This window comes from Pleurodeles waltl, chromosome 4_1 (genome assembly GCF_031143425.1).
Source record: "Pleurodeles waltl isolate 20211129_DDA chromosome 4_1, aPleWal1.hap1.20221129, whole genome shotgun sequence".
Taxonomy (NCBI): Eukaryota; Metazoa; Chordata; class Amphibia; order Caudata; family Salamandridae; genus Pleurodeles; species Pleurodeles waltl.
In genome coordinates this window covers 38,627,434-38,652,049 of record NC_090442.1, presented here as the reverse complement: position 1 = coordinate 38,652,049, position 24,616 = coordinate 38,627,434, and the positions used below count along the sequence as shown (strand labels likewise).

Here is a 24,616-nt window from a genome sequence, read left to right as displayed (position 1 = left end):
TGTTTACTCTTCCTCGTAGCAGCTTGCCAGGGTGATAGTATATTGCAACAGAACCATTCCACTTCTTCACTGAAAAGTGTCATGCTGGTTACCCAAATGAGCAGCGTGTAATTTTATACAGCTTTCTTTATTGAAATTAAACTTGGACTCACTTGAAATATTCTCTTTCAAAATGAATGTTTTGAGCTGCTGTGACTTTTATTTCTAGAGGTGGTGACAGGCTTTCAGGTACGTGCTTAGGTCAAGGCCCTGTTCATGTCACTTGTAGAAGCTAATTCAGGGAGCAAATTAGCAAGTCAAGAAATGGGAAGTCTGAACTACTGTGAAAGCAGTTTCATTTTCTTTTCAAATAATCCAAATATACCATTGCAGCATAAAACAGAGTATTCAATAAAAGAAGAAAGGAGGATTAACAGCAAAAAAGCACATCATAAGATATGAAACTTTGGAAATTATCTAGATATTGTTTGAAAAAACTCCTTTGATGGAAAGAAGATGAAGAACGGTATGGGATCCTGTCCTGCGCACCTGTAATTGATATGTTCCACATCCATTCATACCACCTAACCCTAAACACCCAAACATGTTGCAGTCAGTCACCATGTGGCCTAATGGATAAGGCGTCTGACTTCGGATCAGAAGATTGAGGGTTCGAGTCCCTTCATGGTTGAGTCTTTTTCTCACAGCACACAACTTATCTTTACATACAAACTGGAAACACACGCTTACAATACTCCTTTCACTCTCACTCATTAAGAAAGCCCAATGCAAACTGCACAATCAGTCACGTTATGCCTTCAGCATTGCTACTTTTCTGTCTTTCTGCCATACCAAAGTACCTCTTCATAAATGCCATGGATATGCAATACGTATACAACAATATGACATGGCACAATCATTCTGAACAGAACTGTGGGTAGATTCAGTGCAGGGAGTGTGTGCGTGCAGAAAGCAGAAACTATGCATGGGTAGAAGCTCTATGATTTTCTCCAGGAATAATGCAAATTGTCCCTCAGAAAAAGTATAGTACTAGAGAAGAATCAAAGGATTGACACAATTGCTGCCTTTGCTGTTGCCCCAGTTGTGTAATCTGTCAAGGACTGGTCTCTTGCAGATTGAGGCACCTAGTTGCAATTGTGTGGTAAAAATCACCCTTACAACCATTTTTGCTATAAACTTGAGATCTTTCTGAGATACTATCTCACAGACTTCTTATGAATGAGGAACTCTGAAATTGTCACATTCCAATTTGTACGTCCTTAAAACTATGCTGGTTATTCAAATGGGCAGATTGTTTTTTAAATTCCTTTCTGTCTCTAGTTGTAGTTATATTGATACAGAGGCATAATTGTTGAATGATATATATTGGTTTGATTGAAATATGTTCATAGAGGTGGTGATAGGCTTTCTGTGTCTGTCTGAGAGCAAGGACCGGTTAACGTCTTTTTCCAAGAGCAGTTTGTTGTGAAAGGTATCAGGCAAATGAGTATGTATTGTGATGTGGTTCTCTGACTGCTTCTGTCCACTTGCCAAAAGTTCCATGGCCCTATGATAGCACAAAAACTGTAAGATTGAAGTGGTGGGAGCCGGAGGTTTAAAATGGTCAGTTTAATTAAAGACAGAAAAGTGAAACGAATGACTGCAGAAATACTGTATGTGGCCATGAACTGAGATGAAAGGATGATTTTGGAACTCTGTCTTGCAGATTACCCTCAATGCCGCAATGGATAGGGCACTACTCTCACAGACCAGGGTGTGTAAGTTTAAGTCTATCTGAGGTGCACAACCTGAACTAATACCTTTTTGCTGAAACCTAATCATATTGTTTACTCTTCCTCGTAGCAGCTTGCCAGGGTGATAGTATATTGCAACAGAACCATTCCACTTCTTCACTGAAAAGAGTCATGCTGGTTACCCAAATATGCAGCTTGTCATTTTATACAGCTTTCTTTATTGAAATTAAACTTGGACTCACTTGAAATATTCTCTTTCAAAATGAATGTTTGAGCTGCTGTGAATTTTATTTCTAGAGGTGGTGACAGGCTTTCAGGTACGTGCTTAGGTCAAGGCCCTGTTCAGGTCACTTGTATAAGCTAATTCAGGGAGCAAATTAGCAAGTCAAGAAATGGGAAGTCTGAACTACTGTCAAAGCAGTTTCATTCTCTTTTCAAATAATCCAAAAATACCATTGCAGCATAAAACAGAGTATTCAATAAAAGAAGAAAGGAGGATTAACGGCAAAAAAGCACAGCATAAGATATGAAACTTTGGAAATTATCTAGATATTATTTGAAAAAACTCCTTTGATGGAAAGAAGATGAAGAACGGTATGGGATCCTGTCCTGCGCACCTGTAATTGATATGTTCCACATCCATTCATACCACCTAACCCTAAACACCCAAACATATTGCAGTCAGTGACCATGTGGCCTAATGGTAAAGGCGTCTGACTTCGGATCAGAAGATTGAGGGTTCGAGTCCCTTCATGGTTGAGTCTTTTTCTCACAGCACCCAACTTATCTTTACATACAAACTGGAAACACACTCTTACAATACTCCTTTCACTCTCACTCATTAAGAAAGCCCTATGCAAACTGCACAATCAGTCACGTTATGCCTTCAGCATTGCTACTTTTCTGTCTTTCTGCCATACCAAAGTACCTCTTCATAAATGTCTTGGATATGCAATACGTATACAACAATATGACATGGCACAATCATTCTGAACAGAACTGTGGGTAGATTCAGTGCAGGGAGTGTGTGCGTGCAGAAAGCAGAAACTATGCATGGATAGAAGCTCTATGATTTTCTCCAGGAATAATGCAAATTGTCCCTCAGAAAAAGTATAGTACTAGAGAAGAATCATAAAGGATTGACACAATTGCTGCCTTTGCTGTTGCCCCAGTTGTGTAATCTGTCAAGGACTGGTCTCTTGCAGATTGAGGCACCTAGTTGCAATTGTGTGGTAAAAATCACCCTTACAACCATTTTTGCTATAAACTTGAGATCTTTCTGAGATACTATCTCACAGACTTCTTATGAATGAGGAACTCTGAAATTGTCATATTCCAATTTGTACGTCCTTAAAACTATGCTGGTTATTCAAATGGGCAGATTGTTTTTTAAATTCCTTTCTGTCTCGAGTTGTAGTTATATTGATACAGAGACATAATTGTTGAATGATATATATTGGTTTGATTGAAATATGTTCGTAGAGGTGGTGAAAGGCTTTCTGTGTCTGTCTGAGAGCAAGGACCGGTTAACGTATTTTTCCAAGAGCAGTTTGTTGTGAAAGGTATCAGGCAAAGGAGTATGTATTGTGATGTGGTTCTCTGACTGCTTCTGTCCACTTGCCAAAAGTTCCAAGGCCCTATGATAGCACAAAAACGGTAAGATTGAAGTGGTGGGTGCCGGAGGTTTAAAATGGTCAGTTTAATTAAAGACAGAAAAGTGAAACGAATGACTGCAGAAATACTGTATGTGGCCATGAACTGAGATGAAAGGATGATTTTGGAACTCTGTCTTGCAGATTACCCTCAATGCCGCAATGGATAGGGCACTACTCTCACAGACCAGGGTGTGTAAGTTTAAGTCTATCGGTGGTGCACACCCTGAACTAATATATTTTTGCTGAAACCTAATCATATTGTTTACTCTTCCTCGTAGCAGCTTGCCAGGGTGATAGTATATTGCAACAGAACCATTCCACTTCTTCACTGAAAAGTGTCATGTTGGTTACCCAAATGTGCAGCGTGTCATTTTATACAGCTTTCTTTATTGAAATTAAACTTGGACTCACTTGAAATATTCTCTTTCAAAATGAATGTTTTGAGCTGCTGTGAATTTTATTTCTAGAGGTGGTGACAGGCTTTCAGGTACGTGCTTAGGTCAAGGCCCTGTTCAGGTCACTTGTATAAGCTAATTCAGGGAGCAAATTAGCAAGTCAAGAAATGGGAAGTCTGAACTACTATTAAAGCAGTTTCATTCTCTTTTCAAATAATCCAAAAATACCATTGCAGCATAAAACAGAGTATTCAATAAAAGAAGAAGGAGGATTAACGGCAAAAAAGCACATCATAAGATATGAAACTTTGGAAATTATCTAGATATTGTTTGAAAAAACTCCTTTGATGGAAAGAAGATGAAGAACGGTATGGGATCCTGTCCTGCGCACCTGTAATTGATATGTTCCACATCCATTCATACCACCTAACCCTAAACACCCAAACATATTGCAGTCAGTGACCATGTGGCCTAATGGATAAAGCGTCTGACTTCGGATCAGAAGATTGAGGGGTTGAGTCTTTTTGTCACAGCACCCAACTTATCTTTACATACAAACTGGAAATACACTCTTACAATACTCATTTCACTCTCACTCATTAAGAAAGCCCAATGCAAACTGCACAATCAGTCATGTTATACCTTCAGCATTGCTACTTTTCTGTCTTTCTGCCATACCAAAGTACCTCTTCATAAATGCCACGGATATGCAATACGTATACAACAATATGTCATGGCACAATCATTCCGAACAGAACTGTGGGTAGACTCAGTGCAGGGAGTGTGTGCGTGCAGAAAGCAGAAACTATGCATGGGTAGAAGCTCTATGATTTTCTCCAGGAATAATGCAAATTGTCCCTCAGAAAAAGTATAGTACTAGAGAAGAATCATAAACGATTGACACAATTGCTGCCTTTGCTGTTGCCCCAGTTGTGTAATCTGTCAAGGACTGGTCTCTTGCAGATTGAGGCACCTAGTTGCAATTGTGTGGTAAAAATCACCCTTACAACCATTTTTGCTATAAACTTGAGATCTTTCTGAGATACTATCTCACAGACTTCTTATGAATGAGGAACTCTGAAATTGTCACATTCCAATTTGTACGTCCTTAAAATTATGCTGGTTATTCAAAAGGGCAGATTGTATTTTAAATTCCTTTCTGTCTCGAGTTGTAGTTATATTGATACAGAGGCATAATTGTTGAATGATATATATTGGTTTGATTGAAATATGTTTGTAGAGGTGGTGATAGGCTTTCTGTGTCTGTCTGAGAGCAAGAACCGGTTAACGTATTTTTCCAAGAGCAGTTTGTTGTGAAAGGTATCAGGCAAAGGAGTATGTATTGTGATGTGGTTCTCTGACTGCTTCTGTCCACTTGCCAAAAGTTCCAAGGCCCTATGATAGCACAAAAACGGTAAGATTGAAGTGGTGGGTGCCGGAGGTTTAAAATGGTCAGTTTAATTAAAGACAGAAAAGTGAAACGAATGACTGCAGAAATACTGTATGTAGCCATGAACTGAGATGAAAGGATGATTTTGGAACTCTGTCTTGCAGATTACCCTCAATGCCGCAATGGATAGGGCACTACTCTCACAGACCAGGGTGTGTAAGTTTAAGTCTATCTGAGGTGCACACCCTGAACTAATACATTTTTGCTGAAACCTAATCATATTGTTTACTCTTCCTCGTAGCAGCTTGCCAGGGTGATAGTATATTGCAACAGAACCATTCCACTTCTTCACTGAAAAGTGTCATGTTGGTTACCCAAATGTGCAGCGTGTCATTTTATACAGCTTTCTTTATTGAAATTAAACTTGGACTCACTTGAAATATTCTCTTTCAAAAAGAATGTTTTGAGCTGCTGTGAATTTTATTTCTAGAGGTGGTGACAGGTACGTGCTTAGGTCAAGGCCCTGTTCATGTCACTTGTATAAGCTAATTCAGGGAGCAAATTAGCAAGTCAAGAAATGGGAAGTCTGAACTACTGTCAAAGCAGTTTCATTCTCTTTTCAAATAATCCAAAAATACCATTGCAGCATAAAACAGAGTATTCAATAAAAGAAGAAAGGAGGATTAATGGCAAAAAAGCACATCATAAGATATTAAACTTTGGAAATTATCTAGATATTGTTTGAAAAAACTCCTTTGATGGAAAGAAGATGAAGAACGGTATGGGATCCTGTCCTGCGCACCTGTAATTGATATGTTCCACATCCATTCATACCACCTAACCCTAAACACCCAAACATATTGCAGTCAGTGACCATGTGGCCTAATGGATAAGGCGTCTGACTTCGGATCAGAAGATTGAGGGTTCGAGTCCCTTCATGGTTGAGTCTTTTTGTCACAGCACCCAACTTATCTATACATACAAACTGGAAATACACTCTTACAATAATCATTTCACTCTCACTCATTAAGAAAGCCCAATGCAAACTGCACAATCAGTCATGTTATACCTTCAGCATTGCTACTTTTCTGTCTTTCTGCCATACCAAAGTACCTCTTCATAAATGCCACGGATATGCAATACGTATACAACAATATGTCATGGCACAATCATTCCGAACAGAACTGTGGGTGGACTCAGTGCAGGGAGTGTGTGCGTGCAGAAAGCAGAAACTATGCATGGGTAGAAGCTCTATGATTTTCTCCAGGAATAATGCAAATTGTCCCTCAGAAAAAGTATAGTACTAGAGAAGAATCATAAAGGATTGACACAATTGCTGCCTTTGCTGTTGCCCCAGTTGTGTAATCTGTCAAGGACTGGTCTCTTGCAGATTGAGGCACCTAGTTGCAATTGTGTGGTAAAAATCACCCTTACAACCATTTTTGCTATAAACTTGAGATCTTTCTGAGATACTATCTCACAGACTTCTTATGAATGAGGAACTCTGAAATTGTCACATTCCAATTTGTACGTCCTTAAAACTCTGCTGGTTATTCAAATGGGCAGATTGTTTTTTAAATTCCTTTCTGTCTCGAGTTGTAGTTATATTGATACAGAGGCATAATTGTTGAATGATATATATTGGTTTGATTGAAATATGTTCGTAGAGGTGGTGATAGGCTTTCTGTGTCTGTCTGAGAGCAAGGACCGGTTAACGTATTTTTCCAAGAGCAGTTTGTTGTGAAAGGTATCAGGCAAAGGAGTATGTATTGTGATGTGGTTCTCTGACTGCTTCTGTCCACTTGCCAAAAGTTCCAAGGCCCTATGATAGCACAAAAACTGTAAGATTGAAGTGGTGGGTGCCGGAGGTTTAAAATGGTCAGTTTAATTAAAGACAGAAAAGTGAAACGAATGACTGCAGAAATACTGTATGTAGCCATGAACTGAGATGAAAGGATGATTTTGGAACTCTGTCTTGCAGATTACCCTCAATGCCGCAATGGATAGGGCACTACTCTCACAGACCAGGGTGTGTAAGTTTAAGTCTATCTGAGGTGCACACCCTGAACTAATACATTTTTGCTGAAACCTAATCATATTGTTTACTCTTCCTCGTAGCAGCTTGCCAGGGTGATAGTATATTGCAACAGAACCATTCCACTTCTTCACTGAAAAGTGTCATGTTGGTTACCCAAATGTGCAGCGTGTCATTTTATACAGCTTTCTTTATTGAAATGAAACTTGGACTCACTTGAAATATTCTCTTTCAAAATGAATGTTTTGAGCTGCTGTGAATTTTATTTCCATAGGTGGTGACAGCCTTTCAGGTACGTGCTTAGGTCAAGGCCCTGTTCATGTCACTTGTATAAGCTAATTCAGGGAGCAAATTAGCAAGTCAATAAATGGGAAGTCTGAACTACTGTCAAAGCAGTTTCATTCTCTTTTCAAATAATCCAAAAATACCATTGCAGCATAAAACAGAGTATTCAATAAAAGAAGAAGGAGGATTAACGGCAAAAAAGCACATCATAAGATATGAAACTTTGGAAATTATCTAGATATTGTTTGAAAAAACTACTTTGATGGAAAGAAGATGAAGAACGGTATGGGATCCTGTCCTGCGCACCTGTAATTGATATGTTCCACATCCATTCATACCACCTAACCCTAAACACCCAAACATATTGCAGTCAGTGACCATGTGGCCTAATGGATAAGGCGTCTGACTTCGGATCAGAAGATTGAGGGTTCGAGTCCCTTCATGGTTGAGTCTTTTTGTCACAGCACCCAACTTATCTTTACATACAAACTGGAAATACACTCTTACAATAATCATTTCACTCTCACTCATTAAGAAAGCCCAATGCAAACTGCACAATCAGTCATGTTATACCTTCAGCATTGCTACTTTTCTGTCTTTCTGCCATACCAAAGTACCTCTTCATAAATGCCACGGATATGCAATACGTATACAACAATATGTCATGGCACAATCATTCCGAACAGAACTGTGGGTAGACTCAGTGCAGGGAGTGTGTGCGTGCAGAAAGCAGAAACTATGCATGGGTAAAAGCTCTATGATTTTCTCCAGGAATAATGCAAATTGTCCCTCAGAAAAAGTATAGTACTAGAGAAGAATCATAAACGATTGACACAATTGCTGCCTTTGCTGTTGCCCCAGTTGTGTAATCTGTCAAGGACTGGTCTCTTGCAGATTGAGGCACCTAGTTGCAATTGTGTGGTAAAAATCACCCTTGCAACCATTTTTGCTATAAACTTGAGATCTTTCTGAGATACTATCTCACAGACTTCTTATGAATGAGGAACTCTGAAATTGTCACATTCCAATTTGTACGTCCTTAAAACTATGCTGGTTATTCAAATGGGCAGATTGTTTTTTAAATTCCTTTCTGTCTCAAGTTGTAGTTATATTGATACAGAGGCATAATTGTTGAATGATATATATTGGTTTGATTGAAATATGTTCGTAGAGGTGGTGATAGGCTTTCTGTGTCTGTCTGCGAGCAAGAACCGGTTAACGTCTTTTTCCAAGAGCAGTTTGCTGTGAAAGGTATCAGGCAAAGGAGTATGTATTGTGATGTGGTTCTCTGACTGCTTCTGTCCACTTGCCAAAAGTTCCAAGGCCCTATGATAGCACAAAAACTGTAAGATTGAAGTGGTGGGTGCCGGAGGTTTAAAATGGTCAGTTTAATTAAAGACAGAAAAGTGAAACGAATGACTGCAGAAATACTGTATGTGGCCATGAACTGAGATGAAAGGATGATTTTGGAACTCTGTCTTGCAGATTACCCTCAATGCCGCAATGGATAGGGCACTACTCTCACAGACCAGGGTGTGTAAGTTTAAGTCTATCTGAGGTGCACACCCTGAACTAATACATTTTTGCTGAAACCTAATCATATTGTTTACTCTTCCTCGTAGCAGCTTGCCAGGGTGATAGTATATTGCAACAGAACCATTCCACTTCTTCACTGAAAAGAGTCATGCTGGTTACCCAAATGTGCAGCGTGTCATTTTATACAGCTTTCTTTATTGAAATTAAACTTGGAGTCACTTCAAATATTCTCTTTCAAAATGAATGTTTTGAGCTGCTGTGAATTTTATTTCCAGAGGTGGTGACAGCCTTTCAGGTACGTGCTTAGGTCAAGGCCCTGTTCATGTCACTTGTATAAGCTAATTCAGGGAGCAAATTAGCAAGTCAATAAATGGGAAGTCTGAACTACTGTCAAAGCAGTTTCATTCTCTTTTCAAATAATCCAAAAATACCATTGCAGCATAAAACAGAGTATTCAATAAAAGAAGAAGGAGGATTAACGGCAAAAAAGCACATCATAAGATATGAAACTTTGGAAATTATCTAGATATTGTTTGAAAAAACTCCTTTGATGGAAAGAAGATGAAGAACGGTATGGGATCCTGTCCTGCGCACCTGTAATTGATATGTTCCACATCCATTCATACCACCTAACCCTAAACACCCAAACATATTGCAGTCAGTGACCATGTGGCCTAATGGATAAGGCGTTTGACTTCAGATCAGAAGATTGAGGGTTCGAGTCCCTTCATGGTTGAGTCTTTTTGTCTCAGCACCCAACTTATCTTTACATACAAACTGGAAATACACTCTTACAATAATCATTTCACTCTCACTCATTAAGAAAGCCCAATGCAAACTGCACAATCAGTCATGTTATACCTTCAGCATTGCTACTTTTCTGTCTTTCTGCCATACCAAAGTACCTCTTCATAAATGCCACGGATATGCAATACGTATACAACAATATGTCATGGCACAATCATTCCGAACAGAACTGTGGGTGGACTCAGTGCAGGGAGTGTGTGCGTGCAGAAAGCAGAAACTATGCATGGGTAGAAGCTCTATGATTTTCTCCAGGAATAATGCAAATTGTCCCTCAGAAAAAGTATAGTACTAAAGAAGAATCATAAAGGATTGACACAATTGCTGCCTTTGCTGTTGCCCCAGTTGTGTAATCTGTCAAGGACTGGTCTCTTGCAGATTGAGGCACCTAGTTGCAATTGTGTGGTAAAAATCACCCTTACAACCATTTTTGCCATAAACTTGAGATCTTTCTGAGATACTATCTCACAGACTTCTTATGAATGAGGAACTCTGAAATTGTCACATTCCAATTTGTACGTCCTTAAAACTCTGCTGGTTATTCAAATGGGCAGATTTTTTTTTAAATTCCTTTCTGTCTCGAGTTGTAGTTATATTGATACAGAGGCATAATTGTTGAATGATATATATTGGTTTGATTGAAATATGTTCGTAGAGGTGGTGATAGGCTTTCTGTGTCTGTCTGAGAGCAAGGACCGGTTAACGTATTTTTCCAAGAGCAGTTTGTTGTGAAAGGTATCAGACAAAGGAGTATGTATTGTGATGTGGTTCTCTGACTGCTTCTGTCCACTTGCCAAAAGTTCCAAGGCCCTATGATAGCACAAAAACGGTAAGATTGAAGTGGTGGGTGCCGGAGGTTTAAAATGGTCAGTTTAATTAAAGACAGAAAAGTGAAACGAATGACTGCAGAAATACTCTATGTGGCCATGAACTGAGATGAAAGGATGATTTTGGAACTCTGTCTTGCAGATTACCCTCAATGCCGCAATGGATAGGGCACTACTCTCACAGACCAGGGTGTGTAAGTTTAAGTCTATCGGATGTGCACACCCTGAACTAATACATTTTTGCTGAAACCTAATCATATTGTTTACTCTTCCTCGTAGCAGCTTGCCAGGGTGATAGTATATTGCAACAGAACCATTCCACTTCTTCACTGAAAAGTGTCATGTTGGTTACCCAAATGTGCAGCGTGTCATTTTATACAGCTTTCTTTATTGAAATTAAACTTGGACTCACTTGAAATATTCTCTTTCAAAATGTATGTTTTGAGCTGCTGTGAATTTTATTTCTAGAGGTGGTGACAGCCTTTCAGGTACGTGCTTAGGTCAAGGCCCTGTTCATGTCACTTGTATAAGCTAATTCAGGGAGCAAATTAGCAAGTCAAGAAATGGGAAGTCTGAACTACTATTAAAGCAGTTTCATTCTCTTTTCAAATAATCCAAAAATACCATTGCAGCATAAAACAGAGTATTCAATAAAAGAAGAAGGAGGATTAACGGCAAAAAAGCACATCATAAGATATGAAACTTTGGAAATTATCTAGAGATTGTTTGAAAAAACTCCTTTGATGGAAAGAAGATTTAGAACGGTATGGGATCCTGTCCTGCGCACCTGTAATTGATATGTTCCACATCCATTCATACCACCTAGCCCTAAACACCCAAACATATTGCAGTGAGTGACCATGTGGCCTAATGGATAAGGCGTCTGACTTCGGATCAGAAGATTGAGGGTTTGAGTCCCTTCATGGTTGAGTCTTTTTGTCACAGCACCCAACTTATCTTTACATACAAACTGGAAATACACTCTTACAATACTCATTTCACTCTCACTCATTAAGAAAGCCCAATGCAAACTGCACAATCAGTCATGTTATACCTTCAGCATTGCTACTTTTCTGTCTTTCTGCCATACCAAAGTACCTCTTCATAAATGCCACGGATATGCAATACGTATACAACAATATGCCATGGCACAATCATTCCGAACAGAACTGTGGGTAGACTCAGTGCAGGGAGTGTGTGCGTGCAGAAAGCAGAAACTATGCATGGGTAGAAGCTCTATGATTTTCTCCAGGAATAATGCAAATTGTCCCTCAGAAAAAGTATAGTACTAGAGAAGAATCATAAACGATTGACACAATTGCTGCCTTTGCTGTTGCCCCAGTTGTGTAATCTGTCAAGGACTGGTCTCTTGCAGATTGAGGCACCTAGTTGCAATTGTGTGGTAAAAATCACCCTTACAACCATTTTTGCTATAAACTTAGGATCTTTCTGAGATACTATCTCACAGACTTCTTATGAATGAGGAACTCTGAAATTGTCACATTCCAATTTGTACGTCCTTAAAATTATGCTGGTTATTCAAAAGGGCAGATTGTTTTTTAAATTCCTTTCTGTCTCGAGTTGTAGTTATATTGATACAGAGGCATAATTGTTGAATGATATATATTGGTTTGATTGAAATATGTTCGTAGAGGTGGTGATAGGCTTTCTGGCCCATATTTATACTTTTTGACGCTAAACTGCGCTAACGCAGTTTAGCGTCAAAAAGTTTTGCGCCGTCTAACGCCATTCTGAAGCGCCATGCGGGCGCCGTATTTATGGAATGGCGTTAGACGGCGCAATCAGACCGGCGCTGCCTGGTTTGCGTTGGAAAAAACCACGTAGACCAGACAGCGCCGGCGTAGGGGGAAAATGGCGCATGGGCGTCTTAAAATGGGGCAAGTCAGGTTACGTCGAAAAAATCGTCTTAACCCGACTTGCGCCATTTTTTAACGACGCCCATCCCCCATCAACATGACTCCTATCATTGTAAAGATAGGAGTCATGCCCCCTTGCCCAATGGCCATGCCCAGGGGACTTCTGTCCCCTGGGCATGGTCATTGGGCATAGTGGCATGTAGGGGGGCACAAATAAGGCCCCCCTATGCCACCAAAAAAAAATATAAAAAATAAAAAATTATACTTACCTGAACTTACCTGAATGTCCCTGGGGTGGGTCCCTCCATCCTTGGGGGTCCTCCTGGGGTGGGCAAGGGTGGCAGGGGGGGTCCCTGGGGGCATGGGAGGGCACCTGTGGGCTCATTTTGAGCCCACAGGCCCCTTAACGCCTGCCCTGAGCAGGCGTTAAAAAGTGGCGCAAATGCGCCGTTTTTAGCCACGCCAACTCCCGGGCGTCTCTTTTGCCCGGGAGTATAAATACCACGTAAAGGCCTGGGAGTCATTTTTTAGACGGGAACGCCTCCCTTGCATATCATTAACGCAAGGAAGGGGTTCACGCTAAAAAATGACGCACATTCCGGGAACTTTGGCGCTATTCGCCTCTAACGCCATAGTATAAATATGGCGTTAGTTGGCGTTAGTTTTGCGTCGAAATTGCGTCAAAAAAAACGACGCAATTTCGGCGCAAACGGAGTATAAATATGGCCCTCTGTGTCTGTCTGAGAGCAAAAACCGGTTAACGTCTTTTTCCAAGAGCAGTTTGTTGTGAAAGGTATCAGGCAAAGGAGTATGTATTGTGATGTGGTTCTCTGACTGCTTCTGTCCACTTGCCAAAAGTTCCAAGGCCCTATGATAGCACAAAAACGGTAAGATTGAAGTGGTGGGTGCCGGAGGTTTAAAATGGTCAGTTTAATTAAAGACAGAAAAAAGAAACGAATGACTGCAGAAATACTGTATGTAGCCATGAACTGAGATGAAAGGATGATTTTGGAACTCTGTCTTGCAGATTACCCTCAATGCCGCAATGGATAGGGCACTACTCTCACAGACCAGGGTGTGTAAGTTTAAGTCTATCTGAGGTGCACACCCTGAACTAATACATTTTTGCTGAAACCTAATCATATTGTTTACTCTTCCTCGTAGCAGCTTGCCAGGGTGATAGTATATTGCAACAGAACCATTCCACTTCTTCACTGAAAAGTGTCATGTTGGTTACCCAAATGTGCAGCGTGTCATTTTATACAGCTTTCTTTATTGAAATTAAATTTGGACTCACTTGAAATATTCTCTTTCAAAATGAATGTTTTGAGCTGCTGTGAATTTTATTTCCAGAGGTGGTGACAGCCTTTCAGGTACGTGCTTAGGTCAAGGCCCTGTTCATGTCACTTGTATAAGCTAATTCAGGGAGCAAATTAGCAAGTCAATAAATGGGAAGTCTGAACTACTGTCAAAGCAGTTTCATTCTCTTTTAAAATAATCCAAAAATACCATTGCAGCATAAAACAGAGTATTCAATAAAAGAAGAAGGAGGATTAACGGCAAAAAAGCACATCATAAGATATGAAACTTTGGAAATTATCTAGATATTGTTTGAAAAAACTCCTTTGATGGAAAGAAGATGAAGAACGGTATGGGATCCTGTCCTGCGCACCTGTAATTGATATGTTCCACATCCATTCATACCACCTAACCCTAAACACCCAAACATATTGCAGTCAGTGACCATGTGGCCTAATGGATAAGGCGTCTGACTTCGGATCAGAAGATTGAGGGTTTGAGTCCCTTCATGGTTGAGTCTTTTTGTCACAGCACCCAACTTATCTTTACATACAAACTGGAAATACACTCTTACAATAATCATTTCACTCTCACTCATTAAGAAAGCCCAATGCAAACTGCACAATCAGTCATGTTATACCTTCAGCATTGCTACTTTTCTGTCTTTCTGCCATACCAAAGTACCTCTTCATAAATGCCACGGATATGCAATACGTATACAACAATATGTCATGGCACAATCATTCCGAACAGAACTGTGGGTAGACTCAGTGCAGGGAGTGTGTGCGTGCAGAAAGCAGAAACTATGCATGGGTAGAAGCACTATGATTTTCTCCAGGAATAATGCAAATTGTCCCTCAGAAAAAGTATAGTACTAGAGAAGAATCATAAAGGATTGACACAATTGCTGCCTTTGCTGTTGCCCCAGTTGTGTAATCTGTCAAGGACTGGTCTCTTGCAGATTGATGCACCTAGTTGCGATTGTGTGGTATAAATCACCCTTACAACCATTTTTGCTATAAACTTGAGATCTTTCTGAGATACTATCTCACAGACTTCTTATGAATGAGGAACTCTGAAATTGTCACATTCCAATTTGTACGTCCTTAAAACTCTGCTGGTTATTTAAATGGGCAGATTGTTTTTTAAATTATTTTCTGTCTCGAGTTGTAGTTATATTGATACAGAGGCATAATTGTTGAATGATATATATTGGTTTGATTGAAATATGTTCGTAGAGGTGGTGATAGGCTTTCTGTGTCTGTCTGAGAGCAAGGACCGGTTAACGTCTTTTTCCAAGAGCAATTTGTTGTGAAAGGTATCAGGCAAAGGGGTATGTATTGTGATGTGGTTCTCTGACTGCTTCTGTCCACTTGCCAAAAGTTCCAAGGCCCTATGATAGCACAAAAACTGTAAGATTGAAGTGGTGGGTGCCGAAGGTTTAAAATGGTCAGTTTAATTAAAGACAGAAAAGTGAAACGAATGACTGCAGAAATACTGTATGTGGCCATGAACTGAGATGAAAGGATGATTTTGGAACTCTGCCTTGCAGATTACCCTCAATGCCGCAATGGATAGGGCACTACTCTCACAGACCAGGGTGTGTAAGTTTAAGTCTATCTGAGGTGCACACCCTGAACTAATACATTTTTGCTGAAACCTAATCATATTGTTTACTCTTCCTCGTAGCAGCTTGCCAGGGTGATAGTATATTGCAACAGAACCATTCCACTTCTTCACTGAAAAGAGTCATGCTGGTTACCCAAATGTGCAGCGTGTCATTTTATACAACTTTCTTTATTGAAATTAAACTTGGACTCACTTGAAATATTCTCTTTCAAAATGAATGTTTTGAGCTGCTGTGAATTTTATTTCTAGAGGTGGTGACAGGCTTTCAGGTACGTGCTTAGGTCAAGGCCCTGTTCATGTCACTTGTATAAGCTAATTCAGGGAGCAAATTAGCAAGTCAATAAATGGGAAGTCTGAACTACTGTCAAAGCAGTTTCGTTCTCTTTTCAAATAATCCAAAAATACCATTGCAGCATAAAACAGAGTATTCAATAAAAGAAGAAGGAGGATTAACGGCAAAAAATCACATCATAAGATATGAAACTTTGGAAATTATCTAGATATTGTTTGAAAAAACTCCTTTGATGGAAAGAAGATGAAGAACGGTATGGGATCCTGTCCTGCGCACCTGTAATTGATATGTTCCACATCCATTCATACCACCTAACCCTAAACACCCAAACATATTGCAGTCAGGGACCATGTGGCCTAATGGATAAGGCGTCTGACTTCGGATCACAAGATTGAGGGTTAGAGTCCATTCATGGTTGAGTCTTTTTGTCACAGCACCCAACTTATCTTTACATACAAATACTCATTTCACTCTCACTCATTAAGAAAGCCCAATGCAAACTGCACAATCAGTCATGTTATGCCTTCAGCATTGCTACTTTTCTGTCTTTCTGCCATAACAAAGTACCTCTTCATAAATGCCACGGATATGCAATACGTATACAACAATATGCCATGGCACAATCATTCCGAACAGAACTGTGGGTAGACTCAGTGCAGGGAGTGTGTGCGTGCAGAAAGCAGAAACTATGCATGGGTAGAAGCTCTATGATTTTCTCCAGGAATAATGCAAATTGTCCCTCAGAAAAAGTATAGTACTAGAGAAGAATCATAAACGATTGACACAATTGCTGCCTTTGCTGTTGCCCCAGTTGTGTAATCTGTCAAGGACTGGTCTCTTGCAGATTGAGGCACCTAGTTGCAATTGTGTGGTAAAAATCACCCTTACAACCATTTTTGCTATAAACTTAGGATCTTTCTGAGATACTATCTCACAGACTTCTTATGAATGAGGAACTCTGAAATTGTCACATTCCAATTTGTACGTCCTTAAAATTATGCTGGTTATTCAAAAGGGCAGATTGTTTTTTAAATTCCTTTCTGTCTCGAGTTGTAGTTATATTGATACAGAGGCATAATTGTTGAATGATATATATTGGTTTGATTGAAATATGTTCGTAGAGGTGGTGATAGGCTTTCTGTGTCTGTCTGAGAGCAAGAACCGGTTAACGTCTTTTTCCAAGAGCAGTTTGTTGTGAAAGGTATCAGGCAAAGGAGTATGTATTGTGATGTGGTTCTCTGACTGCTTCTGTCCACTTGCCAAAAGTTCCAAGGCCCTATGATAGCACAAAAACGGTAAGATTGAAGTGGTGGGTGCCGGAGGTTTAAAATGGTCAGTTTAATTAAAGACAGAAAAAAGAAACGAATGACTGCAGAAATACTGTATGTAGCCATGAACTGAGATGAAAGGATGATTTTGGAACTCTGTCTTGCAGATTACCCTCAATGCCGCAATGGATAGGGCACTACTCTCACAGACCAGGGTGTGTAAGTTTAAGTCTATCTGAGGTGCACACCCTGAACTAATACATTTTTGCTGAAACCTAATCATATTGTTTACTCTTCCTCGTAGCAGCTTGCCAGGGTGATAGTATATTGCAACAGAACCATTCCACTTCTTCACTGAAAAGTGTCATGTTGGTTACCCAAATGTGCAGCGTGTCATTTTATACAGCTTTCTTTATTGAAATTAAACTTGGACTCACTTGAAATATTCTCTTTCAAAATGAATGTTTTGAGCTGCTGTGAATTTTATTTCCAGAGGTGGTGACAGCCTTTCAGGTACGTGCTTAGGTCAAGGCCCTGTTCATGTCACTTGTATAAGCTAATTCAGGGAGCAAATTAGCAAGTCAATAAATGGGAAGTCTGAACTACTGTCAAAGCAGTTTCATTCTCTTTTAAAATAATCCAAAAATACCATTGCAGCATAAAACAGAGTATTCAATAAAAGAAGAAGGAGGATTAACGGCAAAAAAGCACATCATAAGATATGAAACTTTGGAAATTATCTAGATATTGTTTGAAAAAACTCCTTTGATGGAAAGAAGATGAAGAACGGTATGGGATCCTGTCCTGCCCACCTGTAATTGATATGTTGCACATCCATTCATACCACCTAACCCTAAACACCCAAACATATTGCAGTCAGTGACCATGTGGCCTAATGGATAAGGCGTCTGACTTCGGATCAGAAGATTGAGGGTTTGAGTCCCTTCATGGTTGAGTCTTTTTGTCACAGCACCCAACTTATCTTTACATACAAACTGGAAATACACTCTTACAATAATCATTTCACTCTCACTCATTAAGAAAGCCCAATGCAAACTGCACAATCAGTCATGTTATACCTTCAGCATTGCTACTTTTCTGTCTTTCTGCCATACCAAAGTACCTCTTCATAAATGCCACGGATATGCAATACGTATACAACAATATGTCATGGCACAATTATTCCGAACAGAACTGTGGGTAGACTCAGTGCAGGGAGTGTGTGCGTGCAGAAAGCAGAAACTATGCATGGGTAGAAGCACTATGATTTTCTCCAGGAATAATGCAAATTGTCCCTCAGAAAAAGTATAGTACTAGAGAAGAATCATAAAGGATTGACACAATTGCTGCCTTTGCTGTTGCCCCAGTTGTGTAATCTGTCAAGGACTGGTCTCTTGCAGATTGATGCACCTAGTTGCGATTGTGTGGTATAAATCACCCTTACAACCATTTTTGCTATAAACTTGAGATCTTTCTGAGATACTATCTCACAGACTTCTTATGAATGAGGAACTCTGAAATTGTCACATTCCAATTTGTACGTCCTTAAAACTCTGCTGGTTATTTAAATGGGCAGATTGTTTTTTAAATTATTTTCTGTCTCGAGTTGTAGTTATATTGATACAGAGGCATAATTGTTGAATGATATATATTGGTTTGATTGAAATATGTTCGTAGAGGTGGTGATAGGCTTTCTGTGTCTGTCTGAGAGCAAGGACCGGTTAACGTCTTTTTCCAAGAGCAATTTGTTGTGAAAGGTATCAGGCAAAGGAGTATGTATTGTGATGTGGTTCTCTGACTGCTTCTGTCCACTTGCCAAAAGTTCCAAGGCCCTATGATAGCACAAAAACTGTAAGATTGAAGTGGTGGGTGCCGAAGGTTTAAAATGGTCAGTTTAATTAAAGACAGAAAAGTGAAACGAATGACTGCAGAAATACTGTATGTGGCCATGAACTGAGATGAAAGGATGATTTTGGAACTCTGCCTTGCAGATTACCCTCAATGCCGCAATGGATAGGGCACTACTCTCACAGACCAGGGTGTGTAAGTTTAAGTCTATCTGAGGTGCACACCCTGAACTAATACATTTTTGCTGAAACCTAATCATATTGTTTACTCTTCCTCGTAGCAGCTTGCCAGGGTGATAGTATATTGCAACAGAACCATTCCACTTCTTCACTGAAAAGAGTCATGCTGGTTACCCAAATGTGCAGCGTGTCATTTTATACAACTTTCTTTATTGAAATTAAACTTGGACTCACTTGAAATATTCTCTTTCAAAATGAATGTTTTGAGCTGCTGTGAATTTTATTTCTAGAGGTGGTGACAGGCTTTCAGGTACGTGCTTAGGTCAAGGCCCTGTTCATGTCACTTGTATAAGCTAATTCAGGGAGCAAATTAGCAAGTCAATAAATGGGAAGTCTGAACTACTGTCAAAGCAGTTTCATTCTCTTTTCAAATAATCCAAAAATACCATTGCAGCATAAAACAGAGTATTCAATAAAAGAAGAAGGAGGATTAACGGCAAAAAATCACATCATAAGATATGAAACTTTGGAAATTATCTAGATATTGTTTGAAAAAACTCCTTTGATGGAAAGAAGATGAAGAACGGTATGGGATCCTGTCCTGCGCACCTGTAATTGATATGTTCCACATCCATTCATACCACCTAACCCTAAACACCCAAACATATTGCAGTCAGGGACCATGTGGCCTAATGGATAAGGCGTCTGACTTCGGATCACAAGATTGAGGGTTCGAGTCCATTCATGGTTGAGTCTTTTTGTCACAGCACCCAACTTATCTTTACATACAAAATGGAAATACACTCTTACAATACTCATTTCACTCTCACTCATTAAGAAAGCCCAATGCAAACTGCACAATCAGTCATGTTATGCCTTCAGCATTGCTACTTTTCTGTCTTTCTGCCATACCAAAGTACCTCTTCATAAATGCCACGGATATGCAATACGTATACAACAATATGTCATGGCACGATCATTCCGAACAGAACTGTGGGTAGACTCAGTGCAGGGAGTGTGTGCGTGCAGAAAGCAGAAACTATGCATGGGTAGAAGCTCTATGATTTTCTCCAGGAATAATGCAAATTGTCCCTCAGAAAAAGTATAGTACTAGAGAAGAATCATAAACGATTGACACAATTGCTGCCTTTGCTGTTGCCCCAGTTGTGTAATCTGTCAAGGACTGGTCTCTTGCAGATTGAGGCACCTAGTTGCAATTGTGTGGTAAAAATCACCCTTACAACCATTTTTGCTATAAACTTGAGATCTTTCTGAGATACTATCTCACAGACTTCTTATGAATGAGGAACTCTGAAATTGTCACATTCCAATTTGTACGTCCTTAAAACTATGCTGGTTATTCAAATGGGCAGATTGTTTTTTAAATTCCTTTCTGTCTCAAGTTGTAGTTATATTGGTACAGAGGCATAATTGTTGAATGATATATATTGGTTTGATTGAAATATGTTCGTAGAGGTGGTGATAGGCTTTCTGTGTCTGTCTGCGAGCAAGAACCGGTTAACGTCTTTTTCTAAGAGCAGTTTGCTGTGAAAGGTATCAGGCAAAGGAGTATGTATTGTGATGTGGTTCTCTGACTGCTTCTGTCCACTTGCCAAAAGTTCCAAGGCCCTATGATAGCACAAAAACTGTAAGATTGAAGTGGTGGGTGCCGGAGGTTTAAAATGGTCAGTTTAATTAAAGACAGAAAAGTGAAACGAATGACTGCAGAAATACTGTATGTGGCCATGAACTGAGATGAAAGGATGATTTTGGAACTCTGTCTTGCAGATTACCCTCAATGCCGCAATGGATAGGGCACTACTCTCACAGACCAGGGTGTGTAAGTTTAAGTCTATCTGAGGTGCACACCCTGAACTAATACATTTTTGCTGAAACCTAATCATATTGTTTACTCTTCCTCGTAGCAGCTTGCCAGGGTGATAGTATATTGCAACAGAACCATTCCACTTCTTCACTGAAAAGAGTCATGCTGGTTACCCAAATGTGCAGCGTGTCATTTTATACAGCTTTCTTTATTGAAATTAAACTTGGAGTCACTTCAAATATTCTCTTTCAAAATGAATGTTTTGAGCTGCTGTGAATTTTATTTCCAGAGGTGGTGACAGCCTTTCAGGTACGTGCTTAGGTCAAGGCCCTGTTCATGTCACTTGTATAAGCTAATTCAGGGAGCAAATTAGCAAGTCAATAAATGGGAAGTCTGAACTACTGTCAAAGCAGTTTCATTCTCTTTTCAAATAATCCAAAAATACCATTGCAGCATAAAACAGAGTATTCAATAAAAGAAGAAGGAGGATTAACGGCAAAAAAGCACATCATAAGATATGAAACTTTGGAAATTATCTAGATATTGTTTGAAAAAACTCCTTTGATGGAAAGAAGATGAAGAACGGTATGGGATCCTGTCCTGCGCACCTGTAATTGATATGTTCCACATCCATTCATACCACCTAACCCTAAACACCCAAACATATTGCAGTCAGTGACCATGTGGCCTAATGGATAAGGCGTTTGACTTCAGATCAGAAGATTGAGGGTTCGAGTCCCTTCATGGTTGAGTCTTTTTGTCTCAGCACCCAACTTATCTTTACATACAAACTGGAAATACACTCTTACAATAATCATTTCACTCTCACTCATTAAGAAAGCCCAATGCAAACTGCACAATCAGTCATGTTATACCTTCAGCATTGCTACTTTTCTGTCTTTCTGCCAACCCAAAGTACCTCTTCATAAATGCCACGGATATGCAATACGTATACAACAATATGTCATGGCACAATCATTCCGAACAGAACTGTGGGTGGACTCAGTGCAGGGAGTGTGTGCGTGCAGAAAGCAGAAACTATGCATGGGTAGAAGCTCTATGATTTTCTCCAGGAATAATGCAAATTGTCCCTCAGAAAAAGTATAGTACTAAAGAAGAATCATAAAGGATTGACACAATTGCTGCCTTTGCTGTTGCCCCAGTTGTGTAATCTGTCAAGGACTGGTCTCTTGCAGATTGAGGCACCTAGTTGCAATTGTGTGGTAAAAATCACCCTTACAACCATTTTTGCCATAAACTTGAGATCTTTCTGAGATACTATCTCACAGACTTCTTATGAATGAGGAACTCTGAAATTGTCACATTCCAATTTGTACGTCCTTAAAACTCTGCTGGTTATTCAAATGGGCAGATTTTTTTTTTAATTCCTTTCTGTCTCGAGTTGTAGTTATATTGATACAGAGGCATAATTGTTGAATGATATATATTGGTTTGATTGAAATATGTTCGTAGAGGTGGTGATAGGCTTTCTGTGTCTGTCTGAGAGCAAGGACCGGTTAACGTATTTTTCCAAGAGCAGTTTGTTGTGAAAGGTATCAGACAAAGGAGTATGTATTGTGATGTGGTTCTCTGACTGCTTCTGTCCACTTGCCAAAAGTTCCAAGGCCCTATGATAGCACAAAAACGGTAAGATTGAAGTGGTGGGTGCCGGAGGTTTAAAATGGTCAGTTTAATTAAAGACAGAAAAGTGAAACGAATGACTGCAGAAATACTCTATGTGGCCATGAACTGAGATGAAAGGATGATTTTGGAACTCTGTCTTGCAGATTACCCTCAATGCCGCAATGGATAGGGCACTACTCTCACAGACCAGGGTGTGTAAGTTTAAGTCTATCGGATGTGCACACCCTGAACTAATACATTTTTGCTGAAACCTAATCATATTGTTTACTCTTCCTCGTAGCAGCTTGCCAGGGTGATAGTATATTGCAACAGAACCATTCCACTTCTTCACTGAAAAGTGTCATGTTGGTTACCCAAATGTGCAGCGTGTCATTTTATACAGCTTTCTTTATTGAAATTAAACTTGGACTCACTTGAAATATTCTCTTTCAAAATGTATGTTTTGAGCTGCTGTGAATTTTATTTCTAGAGGTGGTGACAGCCTTTCAGGTACGTGCTTAGGTCAAGGCCCTGTTCATGTCACTTGTATAAGCTAATTCAGGGAGCAAATTAGCAAGTCAAGAAATGGGAAGTCTGAACTACTATTAAAGCAGTTTCATTCTCTTTTCAAATAATCCAAAAATACCATTGCAGCATAAAACAGAGTATTCAATAAAAGAAGAAGGAGGATTAACGGCAAAAAAGCACATCATAAGATATGAAACTTTGGAAATTATCTAGAGATTGTTTGAAAAAACTCCTTTGATGGAAAGAAGATTTAGAACGGTATGGGATCCTGTCCTGCGCACCTGTAATTGATATGTTCCACATCCATTCATACCACCTAGCCCTAAACACCCAAACATATTGCAGTGAGTGACCATGTGGCCTAATGGATAAGGCGTCTGACTTCGGATCAGAAGATTGAGGGTTTGAGTCCCTTCATGGTTGAGTCTTTTTGTCACAGCACCCAACTTATCTTTACATACAAACTGGAAATACACTCTTACAATACTCATTTCACTCTCACTCATTAAGAAAGCCCAATGCAAACTGCACAATCAGTCATGTTATACCTTCAGCATTGCTACTTTTCTGTCTTTCTGCCATACCAAAGTACCTCTTCATAAATGCCACGGATATGCAATACGTATACAACAATATGCCATGGCACAATCATTCCGAACAGAACTGTGGGTAGACTCAGTGCAGGGAGTGTGTGCGTGCAGAAAGCAGAAACTATGCATGGGTAGAAGCTCTATGATTTTCTCCAGGAATAATGCAAATTGTCCCTCAGAAAAAGTATAGTACTAGAGAAGAATCATAAACGATTGACACAATTGCTGCCTTTGCTGTTGCCCCAGTTGTGTAATCTGTCAAGGACTGGTCTCTTGCAGATTGAGGCACCTAGTTGCAATTGTGTGGTAAAAATCACCCTTACAACCATTTTTGCTATAAACTTAGGATCTTTCTGAGATACTATCTCACAGACTTCTTATGAATGAGGAACTCTGAAATTGTCACATTCCAATTTGTACGTCCTTAAAATTATGCTGGTTATTCAAAAGGGCAGATTGTTTTTAAAATTCCTTTCTGTCTCGAGTTGTAGTTATATTGATACAGAGGCATAATTGTTGAATGATATATATTGGTTTGATTGAAATATGTTCGTAGAGGTGGTGATAGGCTTTCTGGCCCATATTTATACTTTTTGACGCTAAACTGCGCTAACGCAGTTTAGCGTCAAAAAGTTTTGCGCCGTCTAACGCCATTCTGAAGCGCCATGCGGGCGCCGTATTTATGGAATGGCGTTAGACGGCGCAATCAGACCGGCGCTGCCTGGTTTGCGTGGGAAAAAACCACGTAGACCAGACAGCGCCGGCGTAGGGGGAAAATGGCGCATGGGCGTCTTAAAATGGGGCAAGTCAGGTTACGTCGAAAAAATCGTCTTAACCCGACTTGCGCCATTTTTTAACGACGCCCATCCCCCATCAACATGACTCCTATCATTGTAAAGATAGGAGTCATGCCCCCTTGCCCAATGGCCATGCCCAGGGGACTTCTGTCCCCTGGGCATGGTCATTGGGCATAGTGGCATGTAGGGGGGCACAAATAA

The 24,616-nt window shown here is 39.8% G+C and overlaps 8 non-coding genes across 8 annotated transcripts; all 8 read left to right on the top strand.

Annotated features, from left to right (window-relative positions):
* The first annotated feature begins 597 nt into the window (after positions 1-597).
* On the top strand, positions 598-671 carry TRNAR-UCG (transfer RNA arginine (anticodon UCG)). The gene has a single exon. It is a non-coding gene; the product is annotated as a tRNA-Arg (tRNA).
* Positions 672-2,419: 1,748 nt separating this feature from the next.
* Positions 2,420-2,492, top strand: TRNAR-UCG (transfer RNA arginine (anticodon UCG)). The gene has a single exon. It is a non-coding gene; the product is annotated as a tRNA-Arg (tRNA).
* A 3,552-nt stretch (positions 2,493-6,044) lies between these two features.
* On the top strand, positions 6,045-6,117 carry TRNAR-UCG (transfer RNA arginine (anticodon UCG)). The gene has a single exon. It is a non-coding gene; the product is annotated as a tRNA-Arg (tRNA).
* Positions 6,118-7,868: 1,751 nt separating this feature from the next.
* Positions 7,869-7,941, top strand: TRNAR-UCG (transfer RNA arginine (anticodon UCG)). The gene has a single exon. It is a non-coding gene; the product is annotated as a tRNA-Arg (tRNA).
* Positions 7,942-11,516: 3,575 nt separating this feature from the next.
* On the top strand, positions 11,517-11,589 carry TRNAR-UCG (transfer RNA arginine (anticodon UCG)). The gene has a single exon. It is a non-coding gene; the product is annotated as a tRNA-Arg (tRNA).
* Positions 11,590-14,278: 2,689 nt separating this feature from the next.
* TRNAR-UCG (transfer RNA arginine (anticodon UCG)) lies at positions 14,279-14,351 on the top strand. The gene has a single exon. It is a non-coding gene; the product is annotated as a tRNA-Arg (tRNA).
* Positions 14,352-17,906: 3,555 nt separating this feature from the next.
* On the top strand, positions 17,907-17,979 carry TRNAR-UCG (transfer RNA arginine (anticodon UCG)). Its single transcript has one exon. It is a non-coding gene; the product is annotated as a tRNA-Arg (tRNA).
* Positions 17,980-23,378: 5,399 nt separating this feature from the next.
* TRNAR-UCG (transfer RNA arginine (anticodon UCG)) lies at positions 23,379-23,451 on the top strand. The gene has a single exon. It is a non-coding gene; the product is annotated as a tRNA-Arg (tRNA).
* Positions 23,452-24,616: the final 1,165 nt, after the last annotated feature.